Consider the following 15,723-nt stretch of genomic DNA (forward strand, 5'->3'; position numbering starts at 1 on the left):
GTATGATTGTGCTCATGATGGTCAGGTATCCTTGATACCTATTAAGTTTCTTACTTTGATGGAAGGTTCCTCAGGGTGCAGCATGTCATCATCAAGTATCCCCCTAAGCCATGAAGGCCTCTTCCTAGAAGAGGAAGGCTCATGTGGATGAGAATCTATCAGATCCATGGGTTCTTCTACATCAGGCATTGATTCATCATCCTTTTCTTTTGGTTCCCTGGTGTTGGCTTCTTGAGAGCTCCTCAAAGTCGAAAGATTGTTCACCTTGCGGTGAACTTTTCTTTAGGAGTCTTGGAACCCAATGCTTGATGAGGGCATCAATTTTGTACATATACGACGGTGATTGTCGTTTCAGCCCATAGAAACATCAGAAGTCTTTGATCATGTAGCATGGCCCAGACAACTTCCATCATCGTGCGGTTCTTCCTTCCCACCACACCATTCTGCTCAGGAGTACGTGGTGTAGTAGTCTCCCTCTTAATGCCAACCTCAGGTATTCCTAAGTGAACCAATTGTAATATATTAGAGGTCTTGCTTTGGCTTGAGGGGAATGGTCCCCTTTTGAGCTTTCCTTCAGCACATCCTGGACATACACCTTCATTCTCTATTCAGAATTCAGGCATCCCTATCACCATTTGTCTTACACTGAGTATAGCTTTATAATGAAGGGGGGAAAACCTCTAATGCCAAAGTTCGGACTGAAGAGATGTGTCATAAGACATGACACCTAGTAGACTTCCATCGACCTGATATAATGAATCAAAACTAAACCCAAGTGTAAAGGCATATTTAACATTATTTTTCCATATACGTACCTTGTCATCGCTGAAGGTTACCTTGTAGCCTTTGTCTTCCGTTTCCAAGATCGACACTAGGTTCTTTTTGAGGTTAGGTGCATTTCATACATCCTGGAATTTCTAGCCTTCTTGAATGCTTGTCCTCTTCCTTGATTCCCAGCTCTCCTCTTACCTTTGTTGTTGAATTTGTCATTCCTTTGATTGCCATCAGAGGGATTTTGAGTTGCACCACTGCATACTGTACCATGCTTCTCTAATCATGATTATCATCATGCTGCCCATGTCCATGATTTTATCTATCATAATGCTGCTCAAACTAGTGTGCATCATCATCATCATGCTATCCTATATGTCCATGATCTCATGTTGCCCTTTATGTCCATGATCTCATTTACCATGATGCTCATGACCTTATACATAGTGACTTGCTTTATCGCAAATGTAACATCGTCATTTTCTTCTAGCCTTAGGTCCAACCTTTCCTTTTGATTTAGTCCCGGAAATATTTCTTTTCTTTGCATGAGAAGAAAAAACAGCAGGAGGACCTTTAGGCAAGGGCATTTCCTGCTCTTCTACCCTTGTTTGTTCTTGAATGCATCTAGCCATTAATTCCTCGAAACTAGGAATTACATTATTGTTCAGAAGAGTAGTCCTGAACACATACCATTCAGATGGTAATCCTCCGAGAGTTGTGAGTGCCATTTCTCTGTCAGTAATGGTTTCCCCAATAGATAGGAGATTGTTCTTGATCTCAGCGATTCTTAAGAAGTATGCTTGCATACTTTCATCTTTACCCTTCTTGATTTCCCTCAACTTATTTCTAAGAAACAAAACTTGATTTGCATCATTAACTTTAAATAAACTCACCAGTCTATCGTAGATTTCCTTGGAGGTGTCTAGATCAGAGATGTAGGCCACCAAGCACTTGTCGATAGAGTCCCGGATGATCTTCTTTGTTTTGACTTCTCCATTTTTCCATTTGTTCCAGGCAGCAACAGATGCATTTGATGAAGGCTCAACAATATTGCCTCTTACACGGTCCAGCACTCCTTGATCTTCAAGGGTTAGATCGATAGACATCTTTCATCCGTGATAGTCAGCTTTCTCACGGAGCTTGTCTTTGGCAGGAAAGAGTGTTGAGGACCCCATAGTTCTTTTAGGATAGCCTTGCCAATCTTCTCTTCAATGATTGCTCTTGCTCTTGCTCGGGCTTTGTCTTCACCTCAGCTCTGATACCATGTTAAGTTATGGTATGTTCTATGCTTATAACAAGTTACTTCTTTTTCTTATTATATTCCACCGATTAGCAATCACATGTACATAAAGTAAAGTGCAGATAGAACATTAAACGATCGACAGAAAACAAGCCAAGACAAGAGACACAAGATGTGGCGGCTAGCCAGGGACAAACCCCACAATGTGTGGGGAAACCCTTTGATCAAATCTTCTTTTATCTTCAATAATTCAGCAGAGAGAAATAGTACAATAAATATGATTCATATCAGCAGTAGCAAACCCTAGATCAGTAGCATCAGCATTAGCGGCTTCATTATCAAACTAGGGCAGACCATATCTCACAAACCGACAGTCGGATTGACTTCATTCCACCACCAAAAGTTTCGGCTTCCAGAGGAGGTTCAGATGAACCTACAGCGCAGTTCAGATGAGGAGATCTTCTAGGCCACGCAAGTCAATCTTTACTTCTGCAGTTGCAGCTTCAATTTCAGCAGTTTTCGGCTTCAAACTAGGGCAATCGATATCTTGCAAACTGTTCGTCGGATTGACTTCATTCCACCACCAAAAGTTGTGGCTTTCAAAGGAGGTTCAGATGAACCTACAGCGCAGTTCCAAAGAGGAGATATTCTAGGCCACGCAAGTCAATCTTTACTTCTGCAGTTGCAGCTTCAAATTCAACAGCTTCCGGCTTCACATGTGTGAGAGAGAGAGAGACCCATTTCAGCGTAGTAGAGAAGAGACTCATATCTGCGCAGTAGAGAGAGAGAGAGATGTGATGAGATGAGTGAGTCCAAATGAGGAAAAGTCCTCTTATATTTATACACAACGTTGGTGGGTGAATAGATGCAACTGTTGGGCTTCTGAGCCTACATGAGTTGTAGGTCGGCTTGATAATAATTCCATAATCAAAATAAATTCATATCTCCATGAATACTTATCGGAATTGGATGATCTTTATATCAATCCTACACCTCTCGACGAGAGGAATCTAATAAAAATATTATTAGCCATGAATAAGATTACCCACATGAAGTTTTGCCCTGGTTGCCAATTTTAACAATCTTCCTATAAATTGACAACTCATCTAAGTGATCAGGGGCTGGATTATGTTGAATTGTAAGGAGATAATGTTGCTATGAGATTTGGCTTTGAAGAAAGTATTGCAATGCTACAAGTTTGTCATGATTTTATGTGATGTGGATGGGATCCAAGTTGGAGGAATGGCTTTGAATCAGACACCAATGGTTGTAATTTTGTCTTCTTTTCAATAAAGTGTTTGAACCTTTCTCCCATATGTTTGTATTGTTTCATAATGCTTATATGTGTGAATTGTATTCGATTATTTTCACTTATATTCAATAGATCATTTTATTTGATCGATTCTATGTTGTTTGTTATGTTTAGGTACTTCTCAAGCGTATTAAGTATGGGAAGGAGGATGAGATCGATACAAAGGAGACGAGAGGAAAGAGGAACTACAAGTAGGTCTTCTTATCTTCTCATCTTATCTATTGCTTATAGGAAAAGACTAAAACACTTTAAACTGTTGTTCTAGATACAACGACTTATCTAGGGAATTAGTATTTATCCGTAGATACCAAATTCTCCAAAACATAGTTGAAGTGTTGTTTCACTGTATCTCTATATTTTTTTTAATTTGTATTTCATTTTGTTCCTTCATAAATCTAGATCACATGGTTCCTCTCTTACTCCATCCCATTCTCTCTCACATTTTCAACAACAACTTTCCCCAACCTCTATGCGCTCTCACCAAACATAAGTGTATGTGATTCTTACCATCTTATATAATAATGGTTATAACAAGGGAGAACACTCACATAAAATATGAGAGAAAAATTAATTATGATGCATTCCTCCTTCCCATTCCCATGAATGGTTGAATAACAAAAATGTAAAAATGAATGGAAAAGACAATGGCGGACCCTTTTTATACATGATATTGATTGTTTTCCCAAAGATATGGAAACTTGTACTTGTTTCACACATACAAATAAAAGATTGATTGGAAAGGTTATAAGTATAAACAAGAAAGTTAATACTTACAAAGGATGTTGACAACGCCAAATCACAGAATGATTTTCTTTCATCTTCTTTTCTTGTGGTATCATGGTCCCCTTGTTGCTTCCCAAGCAACCTTTTTAATGGGTTCTATATTAATATGTATTCCTATATACTCAAGAATTTCCATGAAAATAATCATACCATGGAAAATATAACCACCACACAATAATATCATCCCACCATTGAGACTCATACACATTCACCAATTGTGCCTTGGCCTTGAGGTTTACAAGTCTAGGAATCTTTACAATGCATTTTACTTCTTTACAACATGGGGTCATTATAAGTCAACATTGATAACATGATTGTCTTTAACTCTCCCCAAAATATAACTTAATCCCTTACTCTCAACATGATGTGATCTATGATCCAATACCAAATAACATAGGTAAACGTAATGGACCTCTATTACATATTTAGGGATTTGTAGTAGGTTCAAACACAAAAACTATACCTACTACTAGGTTCTTTTACTAATGAAAAATAATACAATGAGACATGAACTTACAAAGAAAATATGAAATTAATGACATTACATATTACATCTAGATCTAGGCTCCTGAATGCGCTATCTTCCAACCCTGATCAACATCATTATTAGTCTTCTGCATTTCTTGTACACATTTATACTTTTCCAAGAAAGCTAATGGTTCTCACCTCCCTTGCTCCATCTCTCCAAAATGGCCAACATCACTTCTAGGCCAACTCTATCTTTCATATCTCTATCTCAACCACCTCCCCATTTGGATAAACTTTGCCTTTCATCTCTCCATATGGGAAAACTTCATCTAGGCAACCAAGCTATCTGACATGTTTTCCTTTACTTATTCTCTTTCAATCTTATCCCTTTGTCATTTTTATGACCTTCAATATTCTTCCACATATCTTGATATTCTATTCATATTTTTCCACAAATCTACTATTATAAAAATATACCCTCCAATCCCATCCTTCAATCCTTCCATGTGTGCCCTAAGCTACACAATCTCTATGCTTTTTATCTTCCCTTTTTAGGTTTTCTCACTTCTTTTTCATTGTGACTCTAACATATTATTATGGTGTATATCTTTTTTATTCTCCATTAGTTTCATCCACACCATCTTCTATCATCATCCTTGTCCACCTCTTAGTCAATAATGTTATCCACTCAACATTCATCATCATTATTGAGAATTCTTCACTTAGTACCATATTTGGGGTAAACATTTGATGTTTGAGTTTATATTTCATGAAAAAAAAAATTAATATTCAAACTCATTGAAATATCATGTGTGAATCCATGAAGATGAGGAACACTTTTAGTGAAACGGGGCAATGAAAATTTGACATTTTACATTTTTTTTTAAATTGAAGTATCAAAATTCATACAAACTTTAAGAATTTTGAAGTATAGTAAAAGGAAAATTTGTTGGGAATTGTGTTTCCTCTCTAATGATATTTTTAAATTTTTTTATTGAAGTCATTTAATGTATTGAATTTTCATTAAATTAAATGTTTGTCTTTACATTTTTTTAAGAAAATTCAACAAGTGAATTTCATTCTCATCAATAAATTCAATCGGTAAGCATATAATTGTCAAAAAGTCTATATACACGCACAATTTACAATTTACATTTTTTATTTTTTAAAAAAAAAATATATTTTTATTAGTTTTCAAATCCAAACAATGAATATTTGAATCACATTTTATAAAACTGTCATTTTTGAAGAGGAGACATTTTCCTTCCAAGAAATATCACAATTTTATTTGAAAAAACAAAATTACATTTTGTAGGACCACCAAAAGCATATGGCAGAACCAAACAAAAGATGGTTCGCATAAAAACAAAAAACAAAAAACAGGAAATTTACTTAGGTCTAAGTGAAAATACTTAGTTACATTTTTCTACCTTTTTCTTATTTGCTTTTTGCCATCCTCCTTGATCAAGAGTGGTTGTTACAATAGCTAATTGGTTCTCGTCTTTCTTCTACAAATTTTCCTTGTTTGAGTTCAAGCTCTCTAATGAATAAGGGCGTTTGAATCTCCTTGTCTCCTTCTCCATTTGCATGGCTTGGGCTGGATTTCTTGTTATACTTGGGTGTGAGCTTGATACCATGGTCCCATATTGGTTAATTCCTATGTTTACTGAAGGTTTTGGTGGGATCTGGTTTTCCTTATTTATGGGATTTCCCATGTCCTCCTCTTCCTATTCTTCTTCCCGCTACTTGGAAATTGCCATCCCTTAAGATTTTTAGCTAGTTTCTTTTTCTTCCTTGGATATTTCTTTGCCATAGGACATGAGTTTTGTAAATGACCAATTTGTAGACAGAGATGGCACCTGAATTTCGTATTCTCGAAATCTAAAAACCAGGTCCAATACTGATTATTATGTGTTAGAAGAATGGAGTCAAATAGTCCTTTGATGAGGTCTACCTCTATGCAAATTCTGGTGAAAGTGTATATTGCCTCTTCAGTTCTTTGTGTATCCATTTTGATGTATCTCTCCAACATGTTACCATTTCCTTCTATTACTTTTTGATGCCAAAAATGAAGGGGTAGATTATGCAATCTTACCCAGATTGACATTTTGGAAACCTTCATTGAATTGGCATCGAATTATGGGAACCATGGGGTAATAAAAGTCCTGCATTACCCCAAAGCGATGGACCCTCTTGTAAAACATACTATCTGATGATTCAAATTTTACGATTACAAAGCCATTGGAACATAGGTGAACCTCATAATTCACTGTACATGTCGTGAAAATCCACTGAAAAAGATCCATAGGTTTTGGCCAGAAACCATTGAATCTACAAAAAATTGCTTGGGATTGGAAAGATGTAAAAAGATAATTTAGCTCTTATAGATCTAGTGTCAATTCTAAGACTTTATTCATATGTTCCACAATATAGGGTCCAAGAATGTTGATAATTTGTTCACGTTTGACAAAAGCTTTAGGCTTCCCTTTGAGGATGTCTTTGAATGAAGTAGATCCATGAGATTGTTCCTTAACCAAAATAGTCCCTTATGGTTACCAGATCCAAGGGCACTCCCTAACCTCAAATTGATGATGATAGAGAAGTTTCATTCTATAGTCTTATAGCAACAATTAGTCTTACATATATCTACTTTTGAAGATCAAGCTTTGAAACTCCATTAAAATGCTTGATCTTTTATGGTTTTCCCTTTTCAAACCTTGCACCAAAAGTCCTCCTAACCCTAATAAAGATCGATCGTCCAACTAGGGTTTTTGCAAAAATTTGGAAAAAGGCTCCCTGGCCCAAAACAGGAGCGTAACTGATGTTCTCACGGCTCTCTGTTGATTTTTCACCAGAGAAAAAAAAAATGCCACTATCCATGATTTCACGGATCTTGGGAAGCCTACCTCGCCATCTTCGTCAAATCCTGTTAGGGGTCGATTTAGGGGACGCAAATCTGATCTTACACCAAGGATTTCTTTCAGATCTGTCGAAAGGCTGAGCAATCTGCTGCGTAATCTACTTTCGTCGGCTTATATATGGACGAAGGCCAGATCTATCTCCTGAAGATGTCATGCAACATAGCAGATTTAAATCGAATGTCCTCGCTATTTCTAGAGAGAAACTATGTCTGCTTCAAAAGCGATCCATGCATTCCGCCATTGACCCGTGCTGCAAACCACTTATGTGTATGAACGCCCTCGCTACCGAGCGTTCGTGCAATCAAGAGTGAGCCTTGCAGATTTTCGCAAACCCATACTGCAAGATCACTTTCCATGCAAAACCCCTGGCCGCTTGAGTCTTGTATAACAAATATCCCTTGATAGTCCATCATCTTGCATATGCTTTCGCCCTCTCTCAACACTGCAAACCTTGGCAGTGCCACTGACATAAGAACCAAAAACTTTATTGCACTAACTAACTAATATATATATATATTTGTTTAAAGAAAAAAAAAAAAAAATGACTTTTCGTACGTCAATTTAATGGAAAAGTTTGTGGAAAATTTTGAAGTTAAATTACATGATTTTAGAGAAATTAGACCAGAAAAATCCATTGAAAAAACTTTCAAAAAATTTCGCTAAAAACAATTCATATATATATAGGAATCCAACATATTTTTTGTATAATTCTTTTGTTCCCATCGTTATGATATTGATTTTTCTTTGATTACATTTAGTAATTTAGAATAAATATATTAAATATCGTTTTTAAAAATTAAAAATATATAATATGATATTCCAGATGTGAATGATATTCCATTAAATAGAAGATTCAATAATAAATCAAGTGGCATCAACTCTACCACCTAAGATGAAAGAGTTGAGGAGGGTTTTACTCTTATAAGTTGTTGTAGTAGAAGAGGGGTTAGATTTTTGGATTAAATCAAGTGACATCAACTCTACCACCTAAGATGAAAGAGTTGAGGGGGTTTCACTCTTATAAGTTGTAGTTGTAGAAAAGGGGTTAGATTTTTAGATTTTAAATTTTTGATTGAGCAATTTAGTTTAATCAAGATTTGACTAAAAATTTTCAAAATTAGATTTTGGATTTTAAGCCTTCGATCTAGCAATTTAACTTCATCAATATTTTTTATAAAAATTGATTAAAAGTTTAATGAAAAATTTCAAAATACCTTAACTAACGGTTAATTAAATCACAAAATTAAGATCTTTACAAGGTAATAAAACATCTTATAAATCCTTGATGAGTAAAAGTAAAAATGATAAAAATAAAGGAGCTACATTAAAAATATGAAAAACACTTTTTTTAATCTCCCTCATAAAGTATTGCCCAATTTTATGCCATCGTCTTGGTAAAAATGATTATATTTTTTACATCCATAGGTATGGTATTATGCATTAAGTTGGTCTTTGGATGCATATTAATTTGTCTTTGACAAAAAATAGCTTCTTATCTATATTTTAACACTGTTATTTTTTATTATTAATTAAATTTATTTATTTATATATGAGAAAAAAACATACGTAGGAATCTGACATATTTTTTGTATAATTCATTTGTTCTCATTGTTATGATATTGTTTTTTCTCACATTACATTTAGTAATTTAGAAAAAAAAAATTAAATATTGTTTTTAAAAATTAAAAAAATATAATATGATATTCAAAATGTGAATGATGTTCCATTTAGAAGATGAAATAATAAATCAAGTGGCATCAACTCTACCACTTAAGATGAAAGGGTTGAGGGAGTTTCACTCTTATAAGTTGCAGTTGTAGAAAAGGGGTTAGATTTTTAGATTTTACATTTTTTATTGAGCAATTTAGTTTGATCAAGATTTTTATAAAGCTTGATAAAAAATTTATTGAAAATTTTCAAAATTAGATTTTGGATTTTAAGCCTTTGATCGAACAATTTAACTTTATCAATAATTTTTATAAAGCTTGATTAAAAGTTTAATGAAAAAATTCAAAATACCTTAACTAACCGTTAATTAAATCACAAAATTAAGATCTTTACAAGGTAATAAAACATCTTATAAATCCTTGATGAATAAAAGTAAAAATGATAAAAATAAAGGAGCTCCATTAAAAATATGAAAAACACTTTTTTTAATCTCCCTCATAAAGTATTAGCCCATTTTATGAAATCTTCCTTGTGAAAATGATTATATTTTTTACATCCATAGGTATGGTATTATGCATTAAGTTTATCTTTGAATGCATATTAGTTTGTCTTTGACAAAAAATTGCTTCTTATCCATATTTTAACATTGTTATTTTTTATTATTAGTTAAATTTATTTTTTTATAAAGTGATTGGTTGAGGTTTTATTATGCACTTTTTAGTAATTTCCATTTCTATTAACTATTATTGTTTTGTTTTTAGTTTTCTTTCCTTATTTAACTTTTTAATTTTAATTTTCTATTATTTCCATTTTTATTCCATATTTTCAATTTAAGATAACTTATTATTATATTAAAAATATATTCTAATAAATTTAATTATAAAAAATTATATATATTAATAAAAATAAAAAATAAAAAATAAAAACACATATATAAACATATATATTTTTATATATCTTAATATGAATAATATTTCTTAATTTTTAGTGATGATATTTAACAATATTTTATTTTATTAATTATTTTATTTTTGTTTTGAAATTATTTTTTAAACTATATTTAAATTAAACCACAAATACTAACTATTATGTATTCATTATGTAGCCTGGATTTCTAGACCATATCAAAAGAATGTAACATTTCCTAGATAGTGAAAGTGGTTGAAAAGCTTACAAATTCAAAATTCGGGAAGTTAGTTCCCTGCACCGAAAAGTCTGAGTTGAATGGTTGCATCCCCTAAAGAGGAAAATGAAAGGATTTCCTTCCAACTGCGCATCTGGTGTAGTGGTATCATAGTACCCTCCCACGGTACTGACCAGGGTTCGATTCCCTGGATGCGCAAGAATTATGATTTTGTTTTAACGACCTCCCAAGGGGTACTGACCGGGGTCTGGCAATCTTCGTAATTTTTGCTTAATTAAATTCGGCGATGGATAGTGATTTGAGTAATGGTACTTGCAGAGAAATTCTAAAACAACAATGTGGTAGTGACCGGCATAGCATTGGTATGAATTCAAAGAATGCATCTTGACATACACAGGTTTGGGTGGTTTAGTTGGTCATGACGTTAATCTCACACACTAAAGGTCCCCAGTTCGAACCTGGGCTCAGACATGTCATTATGCAATCGATTTTGCTGTGCGCTCAGCTTGAACCTGGGCTTATACATAACGGTGCATTCAGCGCTTTTTGTCTTCTTCCGACTCAGTAAGCTTGAAAATATTAGTTACAAATGTCGTCTGGGTGGTGTAGTTGGTTATCACGTTAGTCTCACACACTAAAGGTCCCCAGTTCGAACCTGGGCTCAGACATGTGTAGTGTTTTGTGCTTTCCGCTTGAACCTGGGCTTATATATAACGATGCATTCAGCTTTTTGCAGTACTGATCGGCGTTAGATTCCTGGATCGACAATTTTTGCATTTTACTCGGTGGATTTTTGGAAGTAATAATCTCAGACAGTGGAAGTATTCCTGGATCGACAATTTTTGCATTTTACTCGGTGGATTTTTGGAAGTAATAATCTCAGACAGTGGAAGTATTCCTGGATCGACAATTTTTGCATTTTACTCAGTGGATTTTTTGGAAGTAATAATCTCAAAAAATAATGGTTTTATATAGCCCAAAGGTTTTATCTTGTGCACTATATTGCACTCAAAAAGGTTTTCTCATGAAATAATGCATCTCCCAAACGAGTAATGTGATAGTTGTTGCATGCATGCATATATATATATATATATATTTGTTGAATTGTAACATAGTGCAAGTAAAAAATCTAGCATAAGTTTGCATGGCGAGGTGGTGTTTGTATTTTAGTGGAGACCCATGTACCCTTTTCATGTAGAAATACTCCAAGTTTAATATAACATGATTAATTAATAATAAAGGAAATTAATTAAAGTTGTAAAGATTTTGAATTAAGTGAATTACTACGATCCTTTTTCCTTAGCCTACTTAAGCCCATTTGTCCCTTTTATTGTACAAATTGGTTGATGTAAAAATAAGATTGGAGTCCTTGCCATTCTTGATAATAAAAGTATTCTTTTATTGTACATTTTGTGTTCTAGTTTATTAAGTGATTTTCACTAGCATAAAATAACAATTGTTAAAGAAATATCGATTCACGTGCCCCCCCCTAACCACCTTAGTATTTCCAACAATTGGGATTAGAGTCAATACCTTCAGTCACAACCTAACAACTGGAAGGTAGATCCTTAGAACACAAATGACAAAGTCAAGGAAGAAAGGCTTCAAACCTTCGAATGATCTCTCCTCCCCAATTAAGAAATCAAATGAAAATTAGGTTGAAAAGGCTTATGTGTTCAATGAAGCAAACTATGAGACATGGAGACGTAGAAAGGAATTCTTTTTTATGGCTCAAGGTCTTGAATTTTTGGAATCAATGGCTACCAGAAGCACAATGGAAGAGGAATCCAACGAATATAATGCAAAAGCAATAAAGGCAATCTTGAGTAATTTACCGAATCTGATAAAATTCAAGATGAAGAAATACTCTTCAGCAAAAGAGCTTTGAGAGTATCTTTAAGATGTTCATTAAAAAGGACTTTTTCTCATGACCTTATATATAGAAGATGTTGGAAAAGAGAAAAAGGACAATCAAGAGTCAATGGATGTAGGTGAAAGCACCAATTGCATAAAAGAAGAAGATGATGAAGAGAACCCTAAAGTAGTAGTTGAAGTAGACCTTAAGGAAAAACTTGTGAATGCCTTAGAAGAGATAAGTTTGAAAAAGGAAAATAAGGAACTCAAGAAGTAGGTACAAAATTTTGATCATGACCTTGACAAGACAAAGGAGGAAGTTGTCCTTTTAAGGCATCAAGTACAAGAAAGAGGTGAGGATCTCAATAAGCTTAAGGCATAACTGCATCAAAATGAGAAGAGACATAATGAAGAGATAATTTCATTGACAACTCAAATAGAAGAAGTAGAGAAAAGTGAAGGCATTTTGACAATTCATCTTAACCAAAGATATGGGGACTTGAGTCAATTTGAATAAAACATTGGTCAACATGAAGAAGAAGTCAACTTCTTGAATATTCAACTAAAGGAAGCAAAGAGAGTAGAACAAGTAATGGAGATCCAAGTAATAAAGAAAGAAGAAGAGTTTGGTTCCTTGAGAAATCAAGTTCACAAATTGTCTAAAAGTCTGAAGAGTTATCAAGCCTTGGATGACATCCTAAGTCATCAAAGATCACCACTTGACAAATCTGGTCTTGGATATGCATGTGAGCCTTCTAGAAAAAGTGATGCAAACCTTGAAGCATCAAAGAATAAGAACATGGAGAAGCTTGAAAGTTGTGAAGATACCCCCTGCTTTAGTAGAAGCAAGGAAAGGAGTCAAAATAATATTGAAATAACTTATGTTCTGAGAAGGTATGTTGATGTTGTACGTAGCAATGAATATCATCAAAGAACCTCAAGGAACAATGACCTCAGAAGTGCATCAAGGCAATCCTCATCTTTCGGGTATCAAACTATATTTTTTGGCCATTATTACTCTTGTAAAAGTTTTGGGCACATGGAAAATAATTACAGGGCTTACTACAAAAGTTATCAAGACCCTAAAATGAAACTTACAAGTAGATAAGAAATAAATCCAAATAGACCTTATAGTTCAGTTTCCCCATCATTCAAGTTCTATTTGGAATGTTATCAATGCCATAAATTTGGTCACATAGCACATAACGGTAGAAGTAATGTGAAGTGGGTTCCTAAACATCAAAGGTATTCTGAAAGAGTCACAAAAGTTTGGAGAAGAAAGCAAGAAAATACCAAGGTAGAAGAATATGATTTAGCTTTATGTGCTCAACCATATTCAAGACTAAGTACTCCACGAGCTTGAAATAAAATTCTATTTTGGCCTGGAAGTGTTGGTGCAACTCAAAGATTCTCTACAATAACATAACAAGTGGAGATGATAGTAGCAACAAAAGGCTTGCAAGTTGTATCCATGAAATCTACTAAATCAAGCAAGGCACAACACATTAAATAATTAAAGAATAATGTTGTAATAGGATGCACAATTTCAAACAAGAAAAATGGAACATAAACAAAATGCATCTGATAAATAAGGAAATGTGGATACCAAGGAACCGTGTCATGACAATTTCTTGAATCTATAGAAGTGGAATTTGAAGCACTCTTCAACAAGTTGTGTACAATGTACTTTCTATGGAAGGGCATTGTTAAACCCACTTCTGGAATGATCAATCAAAGTTTAATTTTATGAAATATATTTAGGTATTCCTTGCTATCAGCAAAGTTGGCTACTCACTCATCAAAATAAAATTCATTTGCAAGAGGTTGTTGAGCTAGATTGGAAGGTCTATATAAAGCAGTCAATTGTTCAAAAGATTTTGTGTTGTCATTAATTTTGCAAGTTAATGAAGAAACTCAGAGTCAAAATTGTTTGAGGGTGTTACTAAAGGTGTTAAACCTTGGAAACATACAATAAATCCTATACTTGTTCATGATTATTTCTCATCACTCATTGGCTATTATTTTGTCTTCCTCGCTCTTTTCCTAAGGAAACTTAACCATTTATTTGTCTTATACATCTATTCTATTTGGTCTATTTTTCTATTGATGATACAAGGAACATATGAAAATGGAAGTTATTCCTTGTCATTGATGTCAAAGGGGGAGAAAACTAAGAAAAGTAAAATTGGTCTGAAAATGGAATTGGATCGTCCTCTGACACTTTGCAAGTATGATAAAATTGGGTCTTTAAACATTCACTTAGATTGTAACTTATTCAAAGGTGAATAGTTATTTTTCAATCTACTTAAATATGAAACAAAATCACATGCAATCTAATATGGTAAAAATGAACAACCATGTGATAATGGGGTTCACCCCTCTTGGGCTTTGTCTCTAGGCCCTACTCCAATGGCTAGGTCGCTTTATTAATCTCCACAAAAAAAAGAGTACATCACAAATCTTTGTCTCATAAAGTAAACCTCCATATAGAGTGTCACTTGTTTCTCCTACAAAGAAACATTCTCCTTCAGAGAAATCTCATTCATAGGTTGACTCCCTTCGACAAACAATGATGGTGTCGAAAGAAAAGGACTCTCTCACAATAGGTCCTTGTACTCATTCTGAGATAAAAAAGCATAAAACCAACTACTTCATCATGAAGTGTTGAAATGGTCTTTTCCCACAATCAAACTAAGAATAGACTAAAAATGTATGCTCTAATGGAGAAACAATTTTTTTAGGTACATTCAGAACACTGGAAAACACCTTGTTTAGGCTCTTTTCATGCTACAAAAAGTCTCCAAATGACCTTAAAACAATCTCTTTATACAACACTAAAGAACTTGGCTCTGCAAAAATTCCAACATACAATGCTCAATTCACAAAACTGATGTTGTCATTGAGTTTAGAACACCTAAAAACCCTATCTAGGCTCAATATGGGCTCAAAAAGGCTGAAGAATGACCAAGTTAGGCCTCTTTCTCCATTTCCCTATTATCTATCTTGCGAAATGACCCAACTAGCTAACTACGCAATGAATCACTCCTTTTAGCAGATAGCTGAGCGACAATTTCGCCTGGGACCGACGTTGATTTCACTACAAATGGTGCAATTTGTTTCTTCATTTAAATGCACCAATATGGCCTTATCACTGACTTTTCAGCCCCTAAGGGTCGTCACATTTCCACATATGGTGGGGGGTTGGGCTAATCACCTACCCCTACTGACTAAGCCCTTCGCTCCATTGGTCATGGTCACATGTTATTTAATATGGCTGAGGACCAGGGCTAACCGTCTGCCCTTGTCGGCTTAGCTCCTGTCGTTTCGCCATGGGTCATATGGTATGGCACATAACCAAGGGCCAGGGCTAACCACCCGACCCCTCCCCCCAAATGCGGTCGAACTTGACATTAAATTAAATTGGCACCACTATATAGTTAAGTCTCATCTGCAAGGTGTAACGATAAGTCATTCCGTTGGTTCGCTAGATGTCACAAGGTCGAACCCCACCAAGTCGGTTGACCTACGAAATAAAATGTTTGCATGAAAATCGAGGGCCATG

At 34.5% G+C, this 15,723-nt stretch overlaps 3 non-coding genes across 3 annotated transcripts; all 3 read left to right on the plus strand.

Moving 5' to 3' along the window:
* Positions 1-10,434: 10,434 nt before the first annotated feature.
* TRNAG-CCC (transfer RNA glycine (anticodon CCC)) lies at positions 10,435-10,505 on the plus strand. Its single transcript has one exon. It is a non-coding gene; the product is annotated as a tRNA-Gly (tRNA).
* Positions 10,506-10,704: 199 nt separating this feature from the next.
* Positions 10,705-10,778, plus strand: TRNAV-CAC (transfer RNA valine (anticodon CAC)). Its single transcript has one exon. It is a non-coding gene; the product is annotated as a tRNA-Val (tRNA).
* A 123-nt stretch (positions 10,779-10,901) lies between these two features.
* Positions 10,902-10,975, plus strand: TRNAV-CAC (transfer RNA valine (anticodon CAC)). The gene has a single exon. It is a non-coding gene; the product is annotated as a tRNA-Val (tRNA).
* Positions 10,976-15,723: the final 4,748 nt, after the last annotated feature.

The sequence above is a fragment of the Pinus tabuliformis genome, chromosome 3_2 (genome assembly GCF_031772625.1).
Source record: "Pinus tabuliformis cultivar Carrire ecotype Pingquan chromosome 3_2, CPIR1, whole genome shotgun sequence".
Classification (NCBI taxonomy): domain Eukaryota; kingdom Viridiplantae; phylum Streptophyta; class Pinopsida; order Pinales; family Pinaceae; genus Pinus; species Pinus tabuliformis.